This window comes from Aptenodytes patagonicus, chromosome 2 (assembly GCF_965638725.1).
Source record: "Aptenodytes patagonicus chromosome 2, bAptPat1.pri.cur, whole genome shotgun sequence".
In the NCBI taxonomy this organism is placed as follows: Eukaryota; Metazoa; Chordata; class Aves; order Sphenisciformes; family Spheniscidae; genus Aptenodytes; species Aptenodytes patagonicus.
The window spans coordinates 123,183,218-123,207,943 of record NC_134950.1 but is presented as its reverse complement, the minus strand read 5'-3'; the positions used below and the strand labels follow the sequence as shown (position 1 = coordinate 123,207,943).

The 24,726-nt window shown below is 39.4% G+C and overlaps 1 protein-coding gene across 3 annotated transcripts in view; it reads left to right on the top strand.

Annotated features, from left to right (window-relative positions):
• TMEM108 (transmembrane protein 108) overlaps positions 1-24,726 on the top strand; it is a 173,532-nt gene that overhangs the window by 14,872 nt on the left and 133,934 nt on the right. Inside the window, exon 1 of one of the 3 annotated variants that reach the window (XM_076332308.1) lies at positions 6,212-6,247. The exons of the other annotated variants lie outside the window; for them this stretch is intronic. The gene's annotated coding sequence lies outside the window, so the exon portion shown is untranslated. Of the gene's footprint in view, positions 1-6,211; positions 6,248-24,726 lie in introns of those variants that run through there. 3 annotated transcript variants of the gene reach the window in all.

The following is a 24,726-nucleotide window of genomic DNA, read 5'->3' as shown; positions in this document are numbered from 1 at the left end:
GGTGCACTGAATTTGATGTTGCTATTATTCACCTTTACTAGTAGTGCTGAGGGACCCCAGGCATTGACAAGGCCTCAATTGTGCCGGGTACCATGCCGGGTCCAGCATAAATTGCAAATGCACCTTTCTGCAAAGAGTATATGATCAAAGAGGCAAGAAAGATTAGATGGGTACAGACCCAGGAGCACAAGGGACAGTGAGACATTTTTCGTCAGCATGGTAAGCAGTGGCTTCAAGAACCTGGAGGCAGACATTTACATGTGCAACTCTCTAGCCTTGAGGTGATTGTGTTTTAAGGTGGTGGAGAATCAAAGCATTTCATCCCTGCAAGTAGGGAGGGATCCGAAGAATTGCCTATAATGTCACTATAGTACTCCTTCCATGCTGTTTTGATTTGAATAAGAGCAGTTTGATTTAAATCAACTCGGAAATGGGAGCAGCTTCTTGGCAGTGGGGGGAAGCCTTTCCCTTTTGGAAGTGAAGGTGACATACAGCTTGCCTGTCCTGCAGTGTAATTTGTCCTGACATTTGCTGGCACAGTAAGTTCTAACTGCAGTGACACTTGCCCTGTGTGACATAATTCAAAACACTTTTTCATAATACTTCCACTTGAACTGAAAGCAGCCAAACTGTCTTTTCTAATTTCAGCCCTTTTGATCCCTTGTCCCCAGTGGTAAGTTCTGCTTTGCAGTGTTTCCCAGTGCTGCCTGAAGTAAGAAGATGAGATAGCAGGTAGCAATCCAAGGTTTTTCCCCTGTCGCTACTCGAGAGCATGCTAGAAGTCATTGATCCTTCATGAGCTAAATCCTGAAGGAGTTAGCTTCAGAAGTTAGCCCTCCCAAAGAAGACATTAAGATATAGAAGTAAAAACAGAGCCAACTAACAATAAGGTGTGTTTGTGCTTGCCTCCATTTGTTACCACTAACATTGGACACTAGTCATGGAATATTATATTTAAAACCAATTGAAAGGAAAACGGTATGGAGCGAGATCAGAGTCTTCACAATCAAAACCAATGCATTTTTCTAGGGGTTTTTTTGTGGGTTACCGAGTAGGAATTGTTACAACTCTTTTTAATTTGTTTCTGCAGGAAATCTGACGTAAAGGTAAACTTGCAATGAGACTAATGTAAGAGGGTCTGTGAGTACTGGCAAAAAGAAAGAAGTGGGTACCTGGTTATGCAGGATGCATAGTGCCTCTTCTGGTTTCTTGCCAAACATAGAAACAAAAGCTGGGACACTTTTAGATGGCTACTTATTTAGCCTCAGGTTCCTCACAACCCATAACAAGTCATGGTTTTGAGGACAACCTCCTATCAGCTATGTGAGGTGGGGAAATACCCTTATTCTACCCACCCATACAGATGGCCACTGAGATTAGCCTGGGATCATGCAAAGCAGAGAACTAAATTCCACTTCTAAAACCAAGCACCAGACCTGGCTATTCACTCAATACTCTTACACCAGCGTGTTGACCTTTCTGCAGAATGAGTAGGCCATACCACTCCTATCCTCAGTTAGATTAAGGATCAGTCTGTTGAATTTTAGCTGTGCGTTTCTACGTCAGATTTAAAGTGAGTAAAAAGGTCACACTTTGTTTCAACTATTTGCTGTTCAGGAAGAGAACCGAAAATAGTAAATGGAGTACAGAAAACTACAGAAATTCAGGAGAGACTCAGTTTTGGAGTTCAGCTTCTTACAAGAAAGAGGCCAAACTGAACTTTTACACTCTAATCTGTCTGCAATGGTGAGGTTGCAGCTGAGACAGCATCACCTTGTTGTGCTAAAGAGGTCCCTCTAAAGATCCTCATACTGGAAATTAACTCAGTATACAAAATGTTACAAATGTATACAGTGTGACTTGTGTATTCATTTTGGTATCTGTGCTGTTAATTACATGTTAGATTACTAAAAGTGCATTTTTAAAGCTCTATTTGTGATAGAACCTTTCCTTTTTTGTTTGTTTTCACCTTTCTTTATTCTTCCTTACATGCATGTGCTAACTGCTTAGATTTAGTTAGATGTATACTGCTTAAAAACAAGCCTTTGTAAAAGCAAATGCAAAGTAAAATTCTTTCTTAAACAAGTGTTTTTCGGAATTTAGCATGCCAACAGCAGTGCTAAGAAGTCAAAGGAATGCTTGTGAGTAGGAAGGCAGAAGCAGATCATGTGAAGTTTCACAAGTGAAAGCCAGCATCCTCTTTTGCACGTAGTTGGAGTTGTTTATAGCTGCAAAGAGCTAGCTGAGTGCTGAATCAAAGTGCTTAAAAAGCAGGGAAAGATTTTTGACTTCTCAAAGTTCTGTAAAAGCATGTTTTCATGCATTTCAGTGTGGGATCTAAATTTAAATTGTTGGCATCTTTCTAAATGTGTATTTAAAAGGCATGGGAAAATGATATCTATGATAAACTATGTCAGAAGAAGGAATGGTGATTTCTTTTGCTAGGAAGTGAGACAAAGGTGGGCTTAGCATGGTCTTACCCACAAGATCTGATTGGGTTTTTTTGCATAGCTTTAGCCAAATTACCTAATTTATCCACCTTAAATCTTTCCTTTGGTTAAATGGGGTAATAGCACTAGCTTCATTTGGCTTTGGGAACAAAATAACGGGAAAAATGCATGTGCAGTTGCTGAAGATCCAGATCGTTAAAAATGCAGACCACTGTTATTATATGACTTTGTTCTAGTTTGAACAACATAATCAGCAGGCAGCTTTGTCTAGGCATCCTAGTGAACTACCAAATAAGTATTTAATATCCTAAATCCTCTGCTGGGGTTGTCTTTTGATTACATCAGTGTCATAATTCTTGCTTTCTTTTATAGCTGTTCAAAGAAGAGATTGGTGCTTTTTTGAAAGTTGTATTCTTTGTCCCAGTCCTTCTTCAGAATATTCTGAAGAATTGTACTTTTTGCTCATTTAGCTGCATCCACTGCTGGCTTTGCTTGCTCAGCTTAGTAAAATTTTGGAGGTAGGGTTTATTGTCTATAAACTTCAGGTGGTTCAGCTACTCTGCCTTTTATGCTGAGTCTTTTTTTCTTTTCCACACCATTCTCCAGAAGAGACTTTCAAAGCTAAGAATGACTTCAGAGCGTCACCTTGTACTATTCGTCTTTCTGATTTGGTCTGTTAGCTGTTCTTGTGTTATCTTATGGGAGAGGCAACTGTTCACCAAAAATGGTGCATGTAAAATCTTATTCTCAGAGCTTTTCTTTAAATTGAAGGATGTTTTACCTGTCACGATAGGCTTATTAATTTGCAATTGTTGCTTCCTCTTTTCAGATGTAATCTTCATGTCCTTGAGTAAATCTCTCTTAACATGCTGTTGTCTTAGGCACACATTGTTCACTTTATTTCCTGATTCTGCCACACAACCTAATAGCTTTCAGAACGGAGGTTGTCAGGTACCCAATTATCAGGAACCACCACACTACTATTATTTTGGACTTTCTTTGGCAATTTAATAATACCGTATTCTTCAGTTTTCTGTTTCTCAGCAGTAGCTTACATCTTTCTTCATCTTTCAAACTCCATGTGTTTTATGTCTTGCCTTAATTTTCCCGTTTTGGAGAATTTGACATCTTCCACCTTTCCCCTTAGGCTGTTGAAATTCTTCCTTCATCTTACTGCGCCTTTCCAGGTTAATTTTAGCTGTCTGCTTACGGGTGATCAATCTGTTTTTATTCAGCTTTACACTAAGTGGGATCTTCTTTGTGTTTCTCTCCTGGGACTGTGTTCATCTCTTGAACTTTTGCTCTGTAGAGAAGTAGAAACATTCTGCTTCTCAGTCACAAAAAAATCAAACGCATTTTCATGTTGGTAGTTAGCATTTTATTGTCTTATCTAATATCAGATCAAATAGATTTACATGGCGTCTCTTCATCTACAAGGAAATTATGCTAGCATTCCTATTCTCTTGTGCTAAACTTATTAGACAGGCATGTGTAACATCATGCCTGTCTCCTGCAGCTTCAGTTATACGTATATAAATGAAAACAGTGCTTTGTGTTCTTCACACACTTGTGCATAACTTCCCAGTGACTTTCTGCTGGGTATCTATTAAGAGTTTCCAGTCTTGTTCCATCCAGCATCTTTTCTAATTTAATGTTGCTGCTCTCATGATTCAAGTTGCAGGACACCTGACTTCCAGGCTTGGAGGAGTAAAGGAAATTTGGAACTTGTTAAAGAAATTTTGGCAAGAAGTGGAGGTAGTAATTTTCAATAGCTCATCCAGCAATAGGTTGAGAAATCCTAATGCCTGATTTATCTCTGATGTAAGTGGCACCACTTATTTTAAAGTAACCTCGGGAGTAAAAGACCAAAATAGAATGACCTGAGGCATGTACTGTACACATGGCACATCTGAGCAAAGCAGTCCTAATGAAATAGCCCTTCTTTCTCTCTTCACTTAAGCAGCTCCTGGGAAAGAAGCATTGTGATCTTCCCCTGCACAAGTAGAAAAGGCGTAGGAAAGTGATGTGATGAAACCTGTTAGGGGCATGTTCCTTAAAAAATTTCCCTGGGGTGTTTGCTTTCAAGTATGAAGACTGTCTGCACTGATCAGTGGAAGTGTTCAGGTACAGAGGAAGCTGTTCTGCCTGTTTTCCTGCAGATCTTTCCCCGAAGAACTGCAAAAAAATTCTAACCACTTCAGATATCAGACACACAGTCTCATCTAAGGTGTGCATCTGTTCCAGTGAAGCAGAGAGGAATGTGGAAAAATGTGTTTTAAACAAATGTAGTTCCCCAAGAGAAATTTGTGTTCGTATCAAAGATCCATTTTTTAAGATCTTGTAATTCTTCATAGTGAAGGGAGTAACTGAATGCAGGTGAGGAGAATGGTTCTGCTGCTTCTGTCAAGTTTCCTGTGTAACAGGCTAGTAAATGAACAAATTTAAAAAGCTTTTAGGATCTTTAAAAAACCCAAACACTGAGGTTGTTGCTCAGTGTAATTATCAGAAGGGTTTGGCAGCTAGCCTTGACTGATTTGAAGGCTACCATTAGGACCTATCCACATCAATATGAAATATGGCAAGACATCTTAAAATCTGACACTTTGTCTATAATGGTGTATTTCCTATGGAAGGTGTGGTGTTGCATAGAGATATGTTTGGGAAGTGCTTTAAGACTTGTAGATGAAAGTTGTTATATATGAAAAGTACAAAGTGTTAGAATATCAAAGGAGTAGGGGTTTATATCGAAGATTAGAAATAAATAATTGGCTACTTCACAAAATGTGTGTTTAGTTTTCAAGAACCATAGGGTACAGTGTACCAGCAGGGCTCCCTAAGAATTAGTTTTGGATACATGGCTGCCAGCGGTGACCTTTTCTTAAAAGGAAAGGTGATTTTAGAAATCGGCAACTAATAGTACAAAACCAGTCTAGCGCTCAATCTGATAGCGCAGCCATTGGAGTTTGGTTCTGAGGCAGGAGCTTGGGAGAGAGAGTTGGGGAAGGCATTGAAGGGGTGGGAAGATAATTTTCACACTCTGCACAAGTAGCATAAGCTCTTTGTTTAATCTAATATCCTGAAATCTGACATGGATAACTATCCACTGGGGATATTCAAAGACTGTAATTAAGAAGTTTTTATGTGAGAAGAGGATAACTCACTGAAACATTGCAGGAAGGGTAGCTGTGAAAATTTTTCCACAGATTTTTTTCAATGCTTTTTATCTCCAGTTTAACCTCACGTTGTACTGAAGTGCCTTTGTTTTCCCTGTCTGATAGTAAATGCATTAGTGGGTTATGGCAAATACTCGGATCTGTTGCAACAAGGGGATCATTTGCTATTTTTCTTCAAACTACCCGTAACAGTGCTCTGCAGCTGTGGCATACTACCTTGCAGTGATGCAGCAAACTAGTGTCAGGCTTTCCAAGTATTTTGTGTGCATTAATTAAACTTCACAATACCCTTCTGAGGCAGTATCTGACTTAATGCTAGGCAGTGCTCTGTGAGTAGTTATATTGTGATTAGTGCAGCTATTTATGACTGGATGTATGGTGTTGGGTAAAATCATGGAAGCTAGCCCCATCACAACCATATATCCTCCTTCCAAGGTCTTAACGCTATGACAACAGGAATGCCAAAAATAGAAATCAGGAGTCTCAGCTCCTGGGAGATTGATTTCATCACTGGGCAGCATTTCCTCCCTTAGGACCTTCTTCTGTGTGCCTACTTTAACCCACCTTCTTTCTACCTTTGTTGCAGAGGAACAGTCTGGCCCTGAATCAACTTTTAAGTGAAAGGTAATTGCAATCATAAATCTCTTCTACAGGGGGTTGGCATTGTCTTTCTTTTTAAGTTAGATATACTAGGAATCATACCGAACTGCTGCTTGCTGTGAAGTCAGTGGTGCATGAAAATTGACAACATTCAGGCACCTTTTTTAATAGAATGCCCTTACCAATGTGCAAGGCAGGTTAGTTGTTAGTTTGTTGAAAATCAACCAAATCACAGCCACCATTTTTTTCCCTCCTATCCCTGTTTCATGACCCTCTATTTTTTGTATAGATGTTAAAAGCTAAGGTTCTCATTCTTTAGTGAGCCTGCACAACTCCACCCTAATATTGCTGGGACTATCGTGTCAGGTCACTATCGTGATCACCAAAGGACTGTTCAAGCTGATTTCTTACCACTGGAGCTTACTGCCTGTAGCTGATACTGGGTAATCATGTAACTAGGTAAAGGTCAGAAGTAATCCACCACTTTGCATTCTGGCACTGCAGACCCTTTCTAAATACAGTAACTAGCTGTGGAGGTGGGGTCTGTTTGGATCTCCCTCATGGCATACACAATGTGATGAGAAAAGTAGCTAACAAAAGCTTAGTTTCTTATTTCAAGACTGGTTGCCCAATTCCTGTTATTAAATAGCTGTCTGCTCACTGCTTTGCTGCAGCATCTCCATCATCCAAAATAACATACGGACCACAAATACTGTTCAGTAACAGAAAAAATAGCTGATACCATCCTGCTGTGTGGGTAGGGGCAAGAAGTGTTACAGAGATACAGGATCTTTGCACAGATGTCCAGTGGTTTCTGGGACATGTCTCATGGCTGAATTTGTTTCCACTGTCTGCTTCTGTATTTTGAACTGTGATTATTTTTTAAATTTTTTTATTGGTGTGGAGGTATCACCTCAAGGGAATTCCTAGAGGCATTTTTCTCCCATTAATGCAGCATTTTCTGCTGAAAGGATAATCTGGTCTCACCTTTAGTACAAAGCAATCTTGAGTAATTTATGCCTATATCTTGACTGCAGAAAACAGACTACATCATAAATAGTTTTGAAAAAGCATGGGGGATCACTTACTGAAATTAACAGTAATCTTTCTATTGACTTAATGGTTGAAATTGTGTTCAGTATATTTGTGCAATTGTTTTCAGTGATTTGGACAGGACGGATCACAGGAGTAGGACAAAGATTTGATAGCAAGAAAATAGGGTTAATTAGAAACTGTGTGGTCCTGCAGCGACCCTAGAGATCACAGAAGTAAGCAGGACTTTTGTTGGACATGATACTGGTTTCTCAGCTCCAAAACAGTGGTACCCCAAAGTGTGGATGAAGTTGTTGTAAAATGGTCTTCTCCAGAAGGTGTCATTCATCAAGGTAAAGCAGCTTTTTTGTTTCTGTTTTGGAACTATTTGAATAAACATTGATCAGATACTCCCTCTCCTATTTACTCATGTGTCAATGTGAGAGATTTTGGCCCTGTGCTATTAATGATCATCATTTTAATTACAATATTTTGTACAGCGTCTTTAGCTGTAATTCTTCTCTCGGAGATTATATTATTCTTTTGTTACTTTCTGTACTACACAGCATTATTTAGCATATTTGAGAACTATATTTTGCCCAAACTTGGAATTTCTTCTGTCATTTTGCAGTACAAGAGTGTTGTTATGTTACCATATTTTTATAGTCCTCTGAAGAACACCATTCCTTGATTCCAGCATCACTTTTGTGTAGTTAAAAGGCTGATACATTATAGTCTACTTTAGATCCGAAAAAAATAATGAACACTCCAGGAACATCAGGGGTGAATGGCAAGTACTAGTTAGTCCTCTCCACAGCTTTTCTTTCTACTCCTTTGTCTTCATAAGAAGGACGAATTCAACTATTAATATTTTTATTCTCCTTTATTCAGTGAAGACATAATTCAAAATGTAATAGCTAACTGCAGAGTGCCAGAAAAGTCTAATGAGATATAAATTACCTTAAAAACTAGACAACTTTCTGCTACTTATTCTTGATTCAGGACCATGTAATTTCACAGCTACATACTTAAGCCAATGTCCTCTCAGATACTCTCCCACAGTTATTACAGTAAGTGAATTTCGGTCAATTTACTATTTGGTGTGAACAGGAGTATCAGAATCTGGTTTCAAAATAATTTATCCGTTCTGATCTATTAAATGAAATACCAGTAGCTTCAGGTCTTTTTTTTTTTTAAAATTAATAATTACAGTGTATTTATACTGTCCTTCAATTCACTTAATTCAACAGCAGATGATTAAAAAGATCACAGATAACTTGATTCATTGCCGTGCCAAAGCAGGATTGTTCCTGGTGTCGTATTTTCCATTGCCTTGCCCAATACACTTTTAGGTGACTTGAAAGACAGATTGCCCATAATTTCCTCTTCCTCTCTAGGTAAGGTTCACATTCTTACATGAGTTTCAGTAAAAGGTTCATTCTTTGTTGCAGTAAGCAGTTCATCAATGTAGAATGACTTTTGCCGAGTTGATCAAGATGAATCTGTGTATTTCATATAATAATGGAGCAGTTTATAAACCTTTATGGCTAGATAGTGAAATTGGAAGAGAAAGCATATGACCCCTCGACTTACAAAGGGTCTGAAAAGGTAGAGGCATTGCTGCTTGAACGTTAGCCACGTGATTGTCTCTTGCTGTAGGAGAGCAAAACCAGCCAAGTGGGTAAGCATATGCTACAGGTTATTTAAACTAACAGAGCTTGTAAAGGGAAAAGATGCACTTTGCTGGAAGATTACTGCCTCAAGTCAGCAAGGCTTCCTAACTCAGGCTCTTGCTGCTTACCCCCTTTATAGCTATAGAGTGTCCTTTCAGGTGGTTTATTAATTGATTGTGTTTAGGGATTGGCAGTAAACATGGGGCTTTGCATTCCAACCTCCAGTGAAAAATTCAGCGGTGAGTAGGTTGTCAGCCAGGAGAAGTTGTGGATTCAGTCCCTTGTTAGGGAAGCAATGGTGTTCCAAAACCATAATTACTAAACTCTCTGTAATCCAGAGGGAGAGGCTGATCTCTAGTATGAGTCCTTTCCCTTTTTATAACTCTTATTCTATATGAAAAAACTGGCAGTTCAGCTTAGTCATATAAAGTCGTCTTAATACAGGTAAAACTTTTCCTTCCTCCTCTCTTCTTTTCCACAGTCCACCAAATTTAAGTTCTCAACTAAACCTTTAATTATATTTAAAAGATTACTTTTATAATGCTTCCTTTACTTTTCCCAAAATTACACTCAGTCTCTTCCAGAAATAATTTCCAGTGTCAAAGTGCTTCAGGTAAGCTCCTTCTTCAAGTGGAAAGTTTATGTACTCTCTTCTCTTCTTTAATATGTTTTTCTCTATTAAATAAGTATAAAATTGAGTCTCTATAGCTCCTATTGTCACTTAACCCAGCTAGCATAAGTGATTACTGAAGTATGTACAATCCAGTGTTATCCTGCTTGATTAGCAGATCTCTCAACTGAATTTTGTTCTTCCTGTCCCTGTGGAACTGAAGCTGCTTGCCCAGCCTTCTCAATTCTGGCCAGGTAATTATCTCTGTAGGAATAAAAAAGAAAAAAAAAAAAGGGGGGGGGGGGGCAAATGGTTTATGCTTGGTTTTGAGAAGATATGTTAGATATTAATTCCCATTTGTTCTTATTACGGAATTGTGCTGACAAAAGCACTTCACTCACGAAATAAGAATGGAAGGGAGAGGAGAAGGCAAAATGAATAGGACTGAGGGATGTGCACGTGGCTTGGCAAATCAAGAACCGGGGAGGAGGTGGGGTCAGAGTTCCCAACTTCACCGCTGATTGTCTGATTTGCTCAGTTTAACTGATTTGCTCTGTGACACAAAGTACCTTTGCTCTTCAGTATGCCCATCCGTAAGAAGGTTATCTTACCTGATATTATAAAGAGTTCTGCAGATTATTTGTAAAATGCTTGGGGAACTTCGAATGAAAAGTTATATGCAGATAGGTACAGATGTAGAAAGAAATATAGACATGTACCTCAGCCTAGTGCAGTTACAGAGCACAGCATTACTGCCACCATGGAGAGGACTGGAAGAAACCCACTGGGAGCTGTTAAGTAATTTCTCGACTCTTTTTAGACATTTACTATATGTTACTTTGGCTTGGCAGCAAACGTGGTGTGATACTCAGCTTAATGCGTAAGAGTTCTGGGGGGAAGAGAGGGAAGTATGGGGAGGAAGGGTCATTTGTTGAGGTGTTTTAATTCCTTTTGTACTCTTACCCTGTCATTAGAGGCAAAATTCATTCTTTCTCTCTTCTAGAGCCCTAGCTATTTACTCAGTGTTAAGCCACTGGCATTTTAAAATGAAAGATTTTCAATGGCCAAGGATTACATCCTGAGGGGAAATAAATGGCTTTTTCAGGCATGCTCTTCCTTGAAGACAGAATACTGGGTAGATGGATGGCTGGTCAGCTTCAGGATGGCACTTTTTAGATGATTATAGCAGCTCTTCTCTGAACGCTTGCTTCTCCTACTGCTCATCAATTTCATTTGCAAATCATTCAATTTTTAAACCATTTAATGACTCTGTCTTGAAAACTATTCGAGTTATAGTGATCTGCCAAAAATAACACCAACCTGCTCTTCTACAGCACTATAGGATTCATTCCCCTTGCTTTGTATCTTCTATATATTTTTTTCTTTTAATTTCTTTTTTCCTTCCCTTTCCTCAATTTCAGCTGTCCTTGTGACAGTGGTGTTCAGATGGAGTAGAAAGCAAGGGAAGTAGTTCACTTAATGCATTCTTGCTGCACAATTGAGAGAGAAGCCGATCGGTATGTTTCAGCAGGGAGGCAGGCAAGAGGTAGCAGATGGCATGAAAGGAGAGCTAAGAAGCCATGAAGATACAAGGGAGAAGTATTTCTCAAAGAAAGATAAGTAATGTTGTCAAAATACTACGCAGGGGAAGGAAGACAGTTCGGGATCTAAGGCAAAGTTGGTCAGGGCTTGAAAGTGGACTAAACACCGGTCTTCCCAGACAGAGCATCCTCTCTGGTGAGTGGCCCATGGTGAGCTGCTGGCTACTGGGGGCAAACCTTTGGCTTCTCCACACTGAGCTAAAAGACCCAGGTTTCTAGATCAGAAGACATACAGACCTCTCAAGTACTTTGATTCATGTTTGTTCTTGGATGTTCAGGATGGAGGCACAACCTGTCCTAAGGCATTAGGCCATGTGGTAAGGGAGAAGGTTCCAGAAGATAGCCACATGTAAACTGCTTGCTTGGGGTGGTATCTACACATTGCTAACTCCCAAAGTGTGCCTGAGAATTGTCAAAACGAGGCCAGTGACAGTTTGAATGGTTTAACAGCATTGATGATTGATTTCCAGTGCCCATGGGTGTTCCTTTGTGATGTGTAACTTGGAAACGTGACCCAGGATGCAACAGCTTGGCCTTCTCTGAAGGGTATGGAAAGGGTTACGATGATAATGTAAGGTCAGACATAGGCAGTGAGGATGCACAGTGAGACACATTGATCTTGACAGTGCCACTATGGTGTTTGGGTTGACTTTACCCCAGCTTCAGGAACTGAGAGAATGTTCTGAACAAGTTTTGCTTTTGAACATCTGCAGTTCGTTTGAGCCTGAGGAGCTCAGTTGGCAAAATGAACAGGGACAGATTGCAAGCCTTCTTCCACAGAACTGCTTCAATTTTTCAGACCTTTCTGCACAAGGAAAACAAGATTTTTGGGACTTTATTCCATGAGGACCAGCCATAAAACAACGCTTAAGAGGCACTTTTTTGTTGACTGCACAAGGAATTGCACTTGCCAATGCCATTATATGAATGTGATCCTAATGTCTGTTTGCAGCAGTGCTGTAAGCAAACTTATACCATGGTTTATTTCTAACTAATTAAAGTCTTATTTAGGAATGAATCATTTGTACACCAGAATGATTTATATATTTATTTTAAATCAGAGACAGGCATTTCATACTGAGGTCTGCTGCCTCTGTAGTGCAATTTTTTATCCCCAAAATGATCTGGGGTTGCTTCTCTCTGAATCCAAGCATCTGTGACGTTAATGTTACTGCATTTTATAATTGGTACTTGATAGTTTAAGTGGATAATCAGCTAAGACATAAATGCAGCTTACCAGGAAACAATTGAGAATTTAGGATAATAAGGCTGATTAGACACTGTGTTATGCCAGTCTCATGCTAAGATAATTCTACTGAGTTGAAATTGTACAAATAATGCTGTAAGATCCACAGTGGTCAGGCAGACCCCCTTCACGTATGCTTGACTGCCTATCTTTGAGTAGACACAGTCTAAATGGTAGTGAGCTCCTGTTAGTGAGAAACATTAAATGCTCCTCAAGTCTAGGATTCTAGACATTACCTCCTTGAGATCTTTGCAACTTCTTTATTAAAGAAGTTTGAAAAGCAGTTAATAACATCCCATAGCAGTCATCATTTCAAAGACTCTTCTTCTGTTATCTAGGCTTAATATTTTAGATTAAAACATGAAAGGAGAAGCATCTTGTCCAGCATTACATAAACCTGGTGGCTTTTAGCATTCACTGGGAATGCTTGTTTGCTGCTAAAGCAAGTGTTAATGCTCTGTAGAGGAGGGAACCGTGTGCGTTCTTCTGGTGGACAAGCACGAGACCGAGAGTGCACGATTTGTTCAGGCTCTTAATTCAGGGCCCAAGCAGTAGAACCACGTGGTCCACTCGAGCTGTTTGGGGGAAAGGTGAACAAATAAAGCTTTTAAATTACCTTTGTGACTCTCAGACACAAGGCTTCATGGGGACCAATTTAGTCTCTGGCACAAAAGATAACAGCTTTATCGCTTGGCTATCACAGGGAGGTGACACAGAGCCTGGTGTGGCAGACATCGTTGCTGGATATAGTTTTTTATGGTGTTATTTGTAGCACAAGAAGGAGACCACTCACTTTTGTGTCCCAAGGGCTCATTCTGGCCCTGTTTTCCATGCTATGGGGATGGAGAGCAAATGGAGGGAGTCCAGTGATGATAATACTATTTTTTTTTTTCTCTAGAGTGTGCAGTGCTTCCCTGATACCAGGAAGTACTTTTACTAAGTAGATTGAGCTGTCAGTGTCTTGTGTTGTTCTGGGACTCACGTAACCTGAACCATTTGGATCCATTTGTCAGATTCCTCTGTGCTTATTAGGCTCATGAAATCCACACACTCTGATGAGCAGTTAATGCTGTATCCAAAAGCACCGGCTAATCCCCCGAGTGCCTGTCTCCTTTTGGCACTCTCCTGGTATTGTTGTTTGGCATGCCCTTGACAACTTCAATGTCTTAGGAGCAGCAGCTGGAGCTGTATGTTCAGTGGCCATGTGATGGTTGGTTGGGATGTGTTAGACATATGCTGTGTGTTCAGGGCTATTTAAAGGATTAATTTACACGAGCCATGCAGCTGAACTGAAGCTAGTAATCCTCAGTCTATGCTCATTACTCCGCCATGCTTAAACGCAACAAACTATTCCTCTTATTCCATGTTTATTTTTCCTCCCAGAAATTCACTGGGGAAAAAAATATAATAGAACAGCCTCTGTGGCTGGTTAGAAGGGAAAGAATGAATTAATTTCCTCCAGAGAGTGAAATGCAGGCAAAACTTGCCTGTTCTAGGCTCTGTCTGGCAGGAGCCAGGTGGCCAGTCTGTCTGGTTCATAGATCTGAACAAGCCATGGCACAGGCTTCTCTTACCCAGGGAAGACACTGGAGGGGACTACGGGTTGAGGGGGGCTTTTCTGGGGTTATTAAGGTAAGGGGGAAAGAATGTTGCTGTTTAGGAAACAGGCTACCAGTGGAATGATCGCTTTTTGAAATAATGTCGCCAAATTTCTTCTTTATCTGTTGTCTATATATTGGGTTATTCTTTTATCTCTGTACAACAGTGTCTTCTTTCCATAAAGGTCCATTTCTTTTCTGTACAATGAGGGTCATTTCGCTGTGTCTCCTCTTTTGTCCAAGCATAGGAGGCTTCACTTTTTGCTTTCTTTGAACTTGATAGATATAATTTGTAGTTGTTAAGATGAGACTTTTTTTAATACTTCGTCTGTAGAAGTATGGCAAAAGTCCTGAACACTGATAGTCCAAGATGAACTGGCTCTCATTTGAATTTTTGCTTTGATGCCAAAGTAATTTCTGTGAAGGGATAGCTCTGGTCTCTTTTCAGAATTTTGTCACTGAGGAAATGGCTGAACTGATTCGAATAGTATCTGGTAAAATTGGCATCATCCTTAACCCACAGAAAACGACACTTCACATCCTTGGCTTACTTCCTAATAACAACACAATACCATTTCCATCAAGGTTTTAAGATCCTGAAAAGTTTCCTAATAAATATCTAATTGCAACTGTGTCAGTGGATCAGCATGGCTATGAGTCAGGAAGACTGAGATACTGATTTCTGTCCATTTTTTGGGGTACCAACTGTACATCTACCTGACCTCCTATCAAGCTGCTATTGCTGCCTGGGCTATACATTAAATTTCTAATAGACAAGTTTTTCCTTTTTCCCCCACATCTTTCTGTAATGTTTGTTTTGTTTGTTTATGCGTGTACTTATTCATTTATCATGCATCCAGCAAGATGAATCTGTCTGAAGAGCAACTGAAAGCAGTCTAATTCAGCCGTGTCCTCGCACAGCATTTTTCCAAGGAGAAGTGGAAAATCCCACTATGACAGTCATAGCCCAGCTGCACATCTTAAACACTGTTGCAGCTCTGAATGACTCAATTGTACAATTTAAATAATGAAGTCGAGCTCAAGTGTTTTTATTGCAACCAAACAAATAGATGCACATTGAACATGGCCCTGCCACTGTTAACTGACGTAAAACACTAGGAAATGTCATATTTCTTGGTGCAGTTAAAAACCCAACAGCCCTATCTCAGCATGGCTGTCACATTTATATTGTAAGTGTTTTATGATGGCCACGGTTTTTATTGATGACCCTTACTACCCATATAAAATGTGTTTTCTTCTAGCAACTGTATTATCAAACTGACATCACACCCACCCCCCTTCCCCCTTCTTTCCTTCTCCACATCCAAAGCAACTTTTCACAGTAAATTGATTCAGGCATTTCACCTGTTTAGGTATTTTTAAAAAAACATCACTAGTAGGTTAAAACTATAAGGTGAAATTATAACATTTCTTATAGCTCCCCTTACACAAGAGCATGTGGCACAGAACTTTATGGGAAGGAAATGTCAAATCCAAATGCTTACATAGCGAGAAAAACTAATCCAGCTCTCACTAAAGACCGTAGAGGCTGTTTTGTGAGATTTGATAATGATCTCAGCTTTGATAATGAACTGAAGACAAATGACTTGAAAAATCTGTGCCTTTCCCTGTTCTTTCAGAGGAAATATACTAAGCTTATGGTTAAATAGTCATTTACAATATGATCAGCCAACGACAGTGTTAAAGGAAGGAAGTTTGGTTAAGTTCAGAGAAGCTGAAAGTTCAGAAAACTTAGAATAAGGTTTTTTTGGATGATTGTGGCACCTTTTATATCCTAATTCTAGCGAAGTTGGAAATACTGTGTGAATATGTTCCTGGGAAAAAATAGTATTTTATTTGCAGCCTGGCAGGAATGGAGAGATCTATAAGCTGGTTAAAATGAAAACCAAATAAAATTGTTTGGATTGCATTGCTGCCTGAGGAATGCTTGCTCTGAATGTTGGACTATGTATTACTCCATATTAAAAATGCCCTAATTATTCAAAATGTGTCTTAGTAGATTTTGAGGAAAAATCCTACAAGATTTAATTTGTTTAGGGATGTCAGCTGAAGGTGCATTGCGCCTTGGGATGGGAAGTTAGTGTGTTTTCTGGTAGGAAACCTGATTTGGTTAGGAAGATTAATTATAAATGCCAGGAACACTCATGGCTGGAGTATGGTCTGAAAACCTACTGAATTTACAGTCAGAATTTAGTCTTAGGTGGGATGAGAGATGGAACAAGCTAGATAATCTTTTTAGATGGATGGATGAGCAGTTTCTCTAGGAAAAAACAACTGACTGATTTCCCCCCCCCCCCCCCCCCTTAAAAGTAGTTAACGTTTTTTAAGGTCTCTTCTGGGACCTTTACAAGCAAAGCATAAACACTGAGGCATGACTCTTCAGTGCATCTGCTTCACGTCAGCCAGTATGAAGTAGCATGCCTCTAAATGGATGCCTAGCCCTTAATATAGTGCGAGTTATTGCCAGCACACGTGCAGCAGTTCTGCTTGTTTCTAGACATGTTGAACACACTGCACTTTGGTATGGTTAATCCACAGGGCAGGTCTTCTGCAGTTGATCTGGGCACCTACAGTTGTCATTTGCATTTTAGATATCAGCTAGTTCTCTCTGACCAGGGTTGTTCAGTGTCCAAAAATTCCAGACAAATAGTCAAACCCTTATTTTTTCCAGTCTGTACAAATTTTCAAGCAGTAAAAAAAATAAAAGGACATAAAGAGGAAAAGTTGGACACAGAATAGCCCTATTTGAGGTTGTCTGTTGTGGTAGGCTGTGATTTCAAAGCAAGGCTGATAATCTTGAGGCTTCTGAGGTCCTTGACTGCAAGGAATTGCCCAATCACATTGTCTGCAGGTTGAGAAACCCATGCTCTATCCTATCGGTTGTCCTCCACCATGGGCTTATGCAGTTCATAAATAGGAATGTGTTCTCCCTTGCTGACTTCAGTGCAAGCTTGGTGTGGGTTCACCTGGAAAGCTGAAGATAAACAGGTGGGAAGTAGAATGGTAAGTGTTCTTACCCGTTTTGCCTGAGTAAAAGCAAGTTGTTTACGGACCTTTTCTTGCTTTAATGATCTATGTTCCACCTCTTATTCCAGGAAGCTGTGCTTATCTGCTGGTACCCATGACCAGTGAGCATTATCCTGGACACTTGGATGACAAAGAACTGTTTATTTACCACCTAAGCAGCTGCAGTGTTGTAGTGCAGCCTTTGAGGATGAGAAGAGCACATGATGGACGCTAATTGGAAGGCTTAGACAACTGAGCAGTACCTGCCTTGAATTATAACCTTGTGCTGTGCTCTGCACAAGATATGTAAGATCAAGGCAGAAAACCTCACTGAGAGCTAGGATAGAGTTTCAGAGACTGCAAAGAAATCTGTTGGCAGTCCTTGAAATGCCTTGTTGAATGGCCACTGCCAAGGATGAGTGGTAGATGTGCCTCAACTGCACCTGCCTGAACGAGAGGAAAAAATTTTGACGTGCTGTTGGGGAAATCTAAGCTGTGTGGTGTTGGTTCTGCATACATTGCAAATCTTTGAATTTGAGAGAGCTATGCCTCAAGACCTGAACAGGCTTATTTTTCATATGTGGAGTTCCGCAGAGACTGCTTTGTAGATTGTTTTTTAGATAGCTATGATTTTTACAAGCCATGGTACATAGATTGATGGGCAAAATGAAAACCAAATACCAAAAGTACAGACAGTGTAAACAATTATCTCACCATGAGGCATAAAAAGGGAACACCTTAGTGGCTAGCAGCTTAGTGACAAAATTTGTCAAATGATTACTTTTCCTCTTTGGAGCTTTTCTGGAGTTGCAAGACTGTGAGCAGGGTATCAGGGGTAGAAACCAAGCATCAGTTTTAGTGGGACATTCACGACAGCAACGATTGTCATGTGAGGGGTAGAGGGTGAGTAGGCACCAGGAGGAGCGACAGGCTGATGGAGAGTTACCTTGTCATTCTCCTAAGATGGCAGCATCTGAGGTAGGGGAACTAGAAAAAATGCCACTTGTATATGACAAGATGTATTCTTGTTGTAAGGAGTAATGCAGTGATATTTGCCATTTTCCTTTGCAGTGCTGCCTGACAGCCAGACTGTTCTCAGGAGCACTATGTTGGCTTGCAGCAGAGAAAGGGTTGATGGATCTTGGTCACTTTTGGTGGTTTCACCAGTAGACACCAGTTCAGTGACAAGATCCTGTGTTTTCTGTGTGTGCCCTTGAAAGGAGTCATTGCCCCTGCCCTCCTTTTTCTTTGTAGACATACAGCAGTCTGTGATGAAACATAAATTTAGAGTATTGTTCTGTGCCAAAAATCTGTTCAATGTTTTCATAATGCAGCTAGAGTGATTTTAGGCATGTGTTTCTTTTCTTTAACCTGCTTGCAAGTCATCTTTATGCCTTAAAGAGCACGTTGTTCAGTGTACTGCTTGGCCATCTCTGTGATACCCCTTTTCAAATGCGGTGTTGGTTTGTGTCTAAAGACAGGAAATTTTTTAGTCTTGGCCCTTCATAGAGGCACATTCAGTACAGATACCCACTTGGTAGATAAAGTACAAGGCTAGATGTAAGGAAAAAGTTGTTTGCTTGGCTTCTTGCTCATTGGGCATAGGAGCCCAAAGAGAGAGAACTGGCATCGAACGGGAGTATAATGGCTGTGTAGCCTTTCAGATGCAGAGTGATGGTGCAGGAGACTTCAAAGACAAAGTGCAAAGCAATCCAGGAAGCCTAGTTGTCAGCCCAAGAAAACACCGTGGAGGAAAATCACATACACACAAAATAGGTATTTTGTGACATAACTCATACTTCTGCACCCACTTTTGCTAGGAGTAATGCTTAAGATGTTTTGATAACAGGGCTGATGTTATTTGGATGCAGAGATTTTTACATAGACATAGCTAGTGCTGGTTGCCCGTGTAGACAGGCTTTTACCATAGTGTAGATATTCCCTTACAGGACTGTTCTGGAGGTGTATTATAGATATTTCTTACCACATAGGGAAAATAGTATTTTTTTAAATAACGTATGCATGACAGGTTTTCTAACCCAGGTACCTGAAATGCAGCTCTTGCTTTCATGGAAGTTCCAGGATTAGAGGCTCACGTGTTCCTGTACAACAAAAAACCCTTTATTGCTATGTGTGTCTCGTCTCAGTATGAAATGTTGACCTAAAGCCTTGCTTGTGTTTCTCCTTGTATATCCTGGCAGCAGAGTAGCTGTTGTTGCTGCTGCATGAGTAACAAAGGCTTCCTATTACCATCTGTCATGTCATACTTATAATTTTCAAGATCCAACCATGGACCTCCTGGTGCGATTGACTTCGATTCATGATTGACATTAATAGCTATTTTTAAAAGTCAAAAACTAGGCTTTATTTCTGACAAGGGGAGCATGTTTGATTGATACTGAACTCATTACAATCATTTACTAGAGTTCGGGAGTCCTGGTGCAGTGACATTTATGACAGCTTTGTTTCAGCATACATGCTTACAACTGCGTTCTGGCTGGGGCGGTCTTGCTCCGATGCTTTGAATTTAATGCCATGTTTTAGAGTTCAAAGGGAAGAAGCACCTATAGAGAAAGTAAACACCCTTTCTAGACAGTTGTCCTTTTAGAGTGGGGGACCATAAATTAAATGTAACTCTTAATGCATTGACTTTAGCCAATTTTTTGTTTGCATAAATGGATATACCTGCCTCCTTTAAGCTGCGGCATACTGGCAGTGAAATGCACAGGGAGTTGAGATGCTTTCTGCCTGCTGAAAATATCAGAAAATGCTCTGCAGTGGTACTAAATCCCTAGCCTTTCCAAAAGGCTCATTACATGCTTGAGAAAAGCAGACTTTTCAGTTAGCCTTACTTTTGTCATTCATGCCTGATCGCTTTTTATTTAATGTACAGTAAGTAGTCATGAGAGATACAGCCAAAAAGTTTTGATTCAACTTTGTAGCCAGGCTACAAATAAAATGCTTTTGCCAAAAAGAAAAAGGGCAAACACAGACTTGTATGAACTGAGTTCGCAGAAGTAAATATTGCACTAGCTTTAGGTGCATTGATTACAAGAAAAAGAAGGGACAGCTGTGAATGAAGTCCAAAGGACCAACAGCTGTGGCCTGAAAAATCAATATATTAGAATAAATTGTGTAAAACACTGGCTGTCTTTGAAAAGCATGTTCTGTGGAGAAAACTTTTAGAAGTAGGTATTGCACTTCAGAACTTTGCTCTTATGCCATAGTTTTCCTCCTGTACATTTTGAATAATTTATGAACAAACTAAAGGAAATTTTGAAGCTTTTTTTTTGTGGCAAAATTCTAGACTTTTTGGTACTCAAAACACAGGGCAACTTTAAGGTTAAATGCTTAATTGATGTTACTGACTACGCAGTAGCATCTAAGTCTGCCACCAAAATTTGCCCTACTATTTCTGTGCAATGTTAAGGAGTTTTTTTTTTTTTATTATGAGCCTGTTTCTGGTCCTTATAATAAAGTTTTTAAAGGGTTCCCTTCTAGCACTCTGCCTCATTTATACAAGGTTGTGAGTTTGAAGGGCTGGACTGACACCAAAGTAAAACAGAGCTCTCATCTCCTCTGTGTGAGACATGGAATAAACAATAATAAATGGTAAAGACTGGATGAGCTTAGAAATTCTGCATAAATAAATAATGGGCTAAAAATCAAGTTTGTGCCGAGTCAGAGGCAATTATAACTTTTTAAGCCAAGTGTCATAATCTTTAATGAAACACCTTACAAAGATATAAGTTTATGGAATAGTTCATGAAAACAGCAAGCTATGAAAGGCATGAGTTCTTATAGGACTATATAGCAACATGATACATGAGTAGAATTGACTATATCTGATTGTACCCAATGCAACTTCTGAAATAAAGCAAAACTTTGAAGAGGCATATGTCATTACAGCCCTCTACCAAAAGATGGGACAGAATATACTCATCCTGCAGTCTCTGGGAGCATCACTAGTATCTAGCTGACAAACACTACAGGTTTTCTGGCAAAATTACGCTCATGGCTGCAAGAAAACATACTCACGTTTGAAGTAGTACATTGGATCGTGGTGCCTACAAGCAGATACCACAGCCCTCAGGATGCACAGCCAAGCTATTGTTTGTGTATGTAAAAGAGGTTTTTGTTCTTGTACAATGCATGAACACTTTTGTAGGTGTTTGTTGGACATGCTTGTGAAAACTTGATCTTTCAGCTGGTAGCCTTGTGGACTGAGATTGTATTTTCATTTTCATTAAAACTAGACTTGATTTTTGCATGAATATCACTGAAGGAATAATGTAACCTATGTTCAGGCCTATCAAATTTTGTCCTTTCTTCTTCTAGACTGTGCTTTAAAAAAAAAAAAAGATAAAAATTAGAGTTTCTTGGCACAAATTTTAAATTTCTTCTGAAGCAACCTTCCTTTTTTGAGCTGACTTAGCGAAGTGCCCCGACAGCTCTGTAGCATTCATGCTTTGAATACAAGTTTGAAATGCAAAGAACGTGTCTGTTTTAATATCACTGGCCAGGAACAGTGAAGGGAGTGTAATTCTTCTCACCTTCAACATAATTCAGAGCTCCTGGTTCTTGGGGAGAGAGTATTGGAAGAAGAGTCCTCAATTTGGAAATGACTTATGATTTGTCTTTGACTAGTTTTGATTTCAGATCTATGACCAGGTGAGATGCCTGACCAGGATGTAATCAGAGGATCATGTTTTGGTGGGAAAAAAAAAAAGTGGAAGTAGCTGGGACAAAAACTTTTAAGCATTTCTGTACATAATACAGAATATTTTTTCAAGTACATGAGTGAATACTTTCTGTAAAATTTGTAATGACCCTTATGTTCTTCTTTATGATCATACATATTAAAAAGCTGAAAAGTGAGATACAGTAAGGCAGATAATTTTGATCAAAGTTGGTTTTCTTTTATTTGAAAAAAAAAAAAAACCAAAAAACCAACCCAACATCTAAATAAAAGATACGAGACAGTGTTATCCTCTGCAGCTGTGAGGTGTATTGAACAAGGCTTGTGTAATTATAACTACAAGCAAAACAGAGTTCAGTTACTAGTTGAAGGTCTCGTACACAAGAACATGCCCATGCCAGTATGAGTAGGCTCGTGGTGGCAGCACTGTGATCATGGAGCTGGCTGTCTGCAGATCCCTGGGAATCACTGAGCTGCTTCTAGATGTTCTACAGCAGAGATCAAAGTAAAGTAAGTTTACTGTTAGGAGGCTTAAATTTGCTTGAGAGGCCATCTCACCTCCATTGGAAAATACCTAGGGAGGGTCTGCAAATGGAGAAAGATTAAAGTCACTAGACTGCACAATTACGTATGTATGTTTATACCGAGGAGCTAACCTAACCCTAGATAAAAGCTCTCAAGGTGGGTTATTTTAACAATTGGCTTCATGTATATACTGGAAAAGAAAATTCTTTTCTTCTGGTTTCTTCAGATGAAGAACATTTAAGCATCAGACATTGACTTGTGGGACAAAAAACCAGATTGCTCATGAGAGCTCTCCTACATGATTGATCTGTATTGAACTATTTTAGCAAACAATCATAATGCTTTTATGGTCAGCCATCAACTAACAAGACTTTTAAAATCAATTATTTAGATATCAAATGCTACTTTGGCACAACTGTTACCTTCTAGCAATGACTTTCTAAGTAGATTGTACTCCAGAGAGAAACCAAAGTGTCTATCTGCTGTTGGCATGATTTATGCTTCAAGTGTTGTGCATAACTTCAACAACTATATTTGCATACTCAATTCTAACTATTTACAAGTGAAGCTTTTTAGTCATTTTTAGTTACTTTTGCTTACGTGGTGTGTGACGTGGTTAACAGACTAAGTTTTAATGGATGGGGCTAGTTGCTACAAGACGGGTGCTTTCTCGAACAGACTCTGCAGTTGAGGCATGTTTCATGCATAGATTTATGTTTAGATGTTAAATGCTTACTTTTGTCTAGAGATTGAGGTGATCACATGTATAAAAATTTGTAGACTGTTTCCTTAAGTGAATGTTTGGTTCTAAACTGTAAGGCTAGACTAGAAACTACTAATAGGCTAGACTGTTTTAAGAGATACCAGTATGCCGATTAATCTATTGTTTTACCTTGGTTTCAATGAATTTGAGATACACATTGTCATTTTTTTAGCATGTGCGTATTAATATTCTAGGGTGGTTTTTTTAATTGGCTTATTTTATATTCATGTTTGAGTCTGAATGAAGAGTACTTGTGAGCTCTGGCTTTTCTCAATGTCTTTTTAAAGAAACAGGTGGTTATAATGTTGAGGGAGGCTAGCTCTGTACCTTGCATATATGAAGAACTCAGAGTACCAGAAGGATTTTTGCAAGTTATCCTATGTCTTCATTCAGCTACCTTCTGCTAGAGAAAGAGCTTGTGATGAGAGAGAGGACTTTGCAATTACTACAGATCTCTCTGTTAGTCATCCATGTGGTTGTGTCTTACTTTGCTCACTGAAGATCTTTTTCTTAGTCCTGGTCAGCATGGGGAAAGTGTTGTCTGCAACATCTTTTGCATACATTCTTCTAATGTCACAAGGTAGTATCCTTTTGAAGACGTAAGATGGCAGAGGATTCCAAACATATCCTCATAAAATAAAATCTTCCACTTCAAATTGTCACTAGAGACTCTCTACTGGGTGAGGAGTGCTCTAGAAATAGCTGTTCCAGGAGAAGTGCCTTCTACATTTTAATCACCAAGCAAGTACAAAGTCATAGAATCTCATAAACTGTGGTTAGAAGGGGTCTCTGGAGGTCACCTCGCCTAGCCTCCAGCTCAAAGGGGGCTACTGCCAACAGTAGATGTTGGCAGTAACTGTGGCTTTGCCTTGCTGAGTCTTGCAAACCTCCAAAGGTGGAGATTCTGCATCCTCTCTGAGCAAAGTAGCACTCCAGCATGGTCATTTTGCTCTTAGGCAGGAGGTTCAGCTAGTAATCAGTTGGCATTTCATGAGCACCCAGTTCTAGGGAGAAGGAGGAATTAATCTCTTAAACTGTAAGACCTACACTGTAAGTCAAAACACTTCCCATAAGTAGGCGTGCTGAAGGAAATGTAAAGGGGAAATTCCATACTGGTTTCCTTTAATCACTTTAAAACTCATCAGAGGAATTTGAAAATCAATTATACAGACATGACTGCAAGCCAGCATATCTCTTGTGGAAACAGCAGAATTTCTTATCCTTGTTTTGCTGATCATGTCATGAGGAATCTGAAGCAGTAATCTGAACAAACTGAAGCTTAGGCAATGTTTTATCAGCAAAACAGTTATGGATTTGTGGTTAACAGCGTATCGACCATGTATTTTAGCGCAGTTGGCACTTTTATCCTTTAATCTGCTTGTAAACCCTTTTCACTGGCTTCTAAGATAGGATTTCTCAAAATATGTAAACTGCAGAGTGGATTGTGTGTAATGTTATACTGAGGTGAGCATCTCTTGTGGTTAATATGATGCCATTTCTTCACATTAGGACTATGGAAACAGTTTGATAAATAATGTAGTTATTGATTTTAAATAAAAAGAAAGAGCAAGAACAGAGTCAAGAGTAGGTCAAACTGGACTGAGATAGATACCATAATAGTTGGTTTGAATATATATTAAAAAGTTGGAGTGAACCCAACAAAGTCTGTATTGGGGCAAGGAAATGAACTCGACGGTATTCCTTTCAGAAGTAATTCCTGATTTCTGCT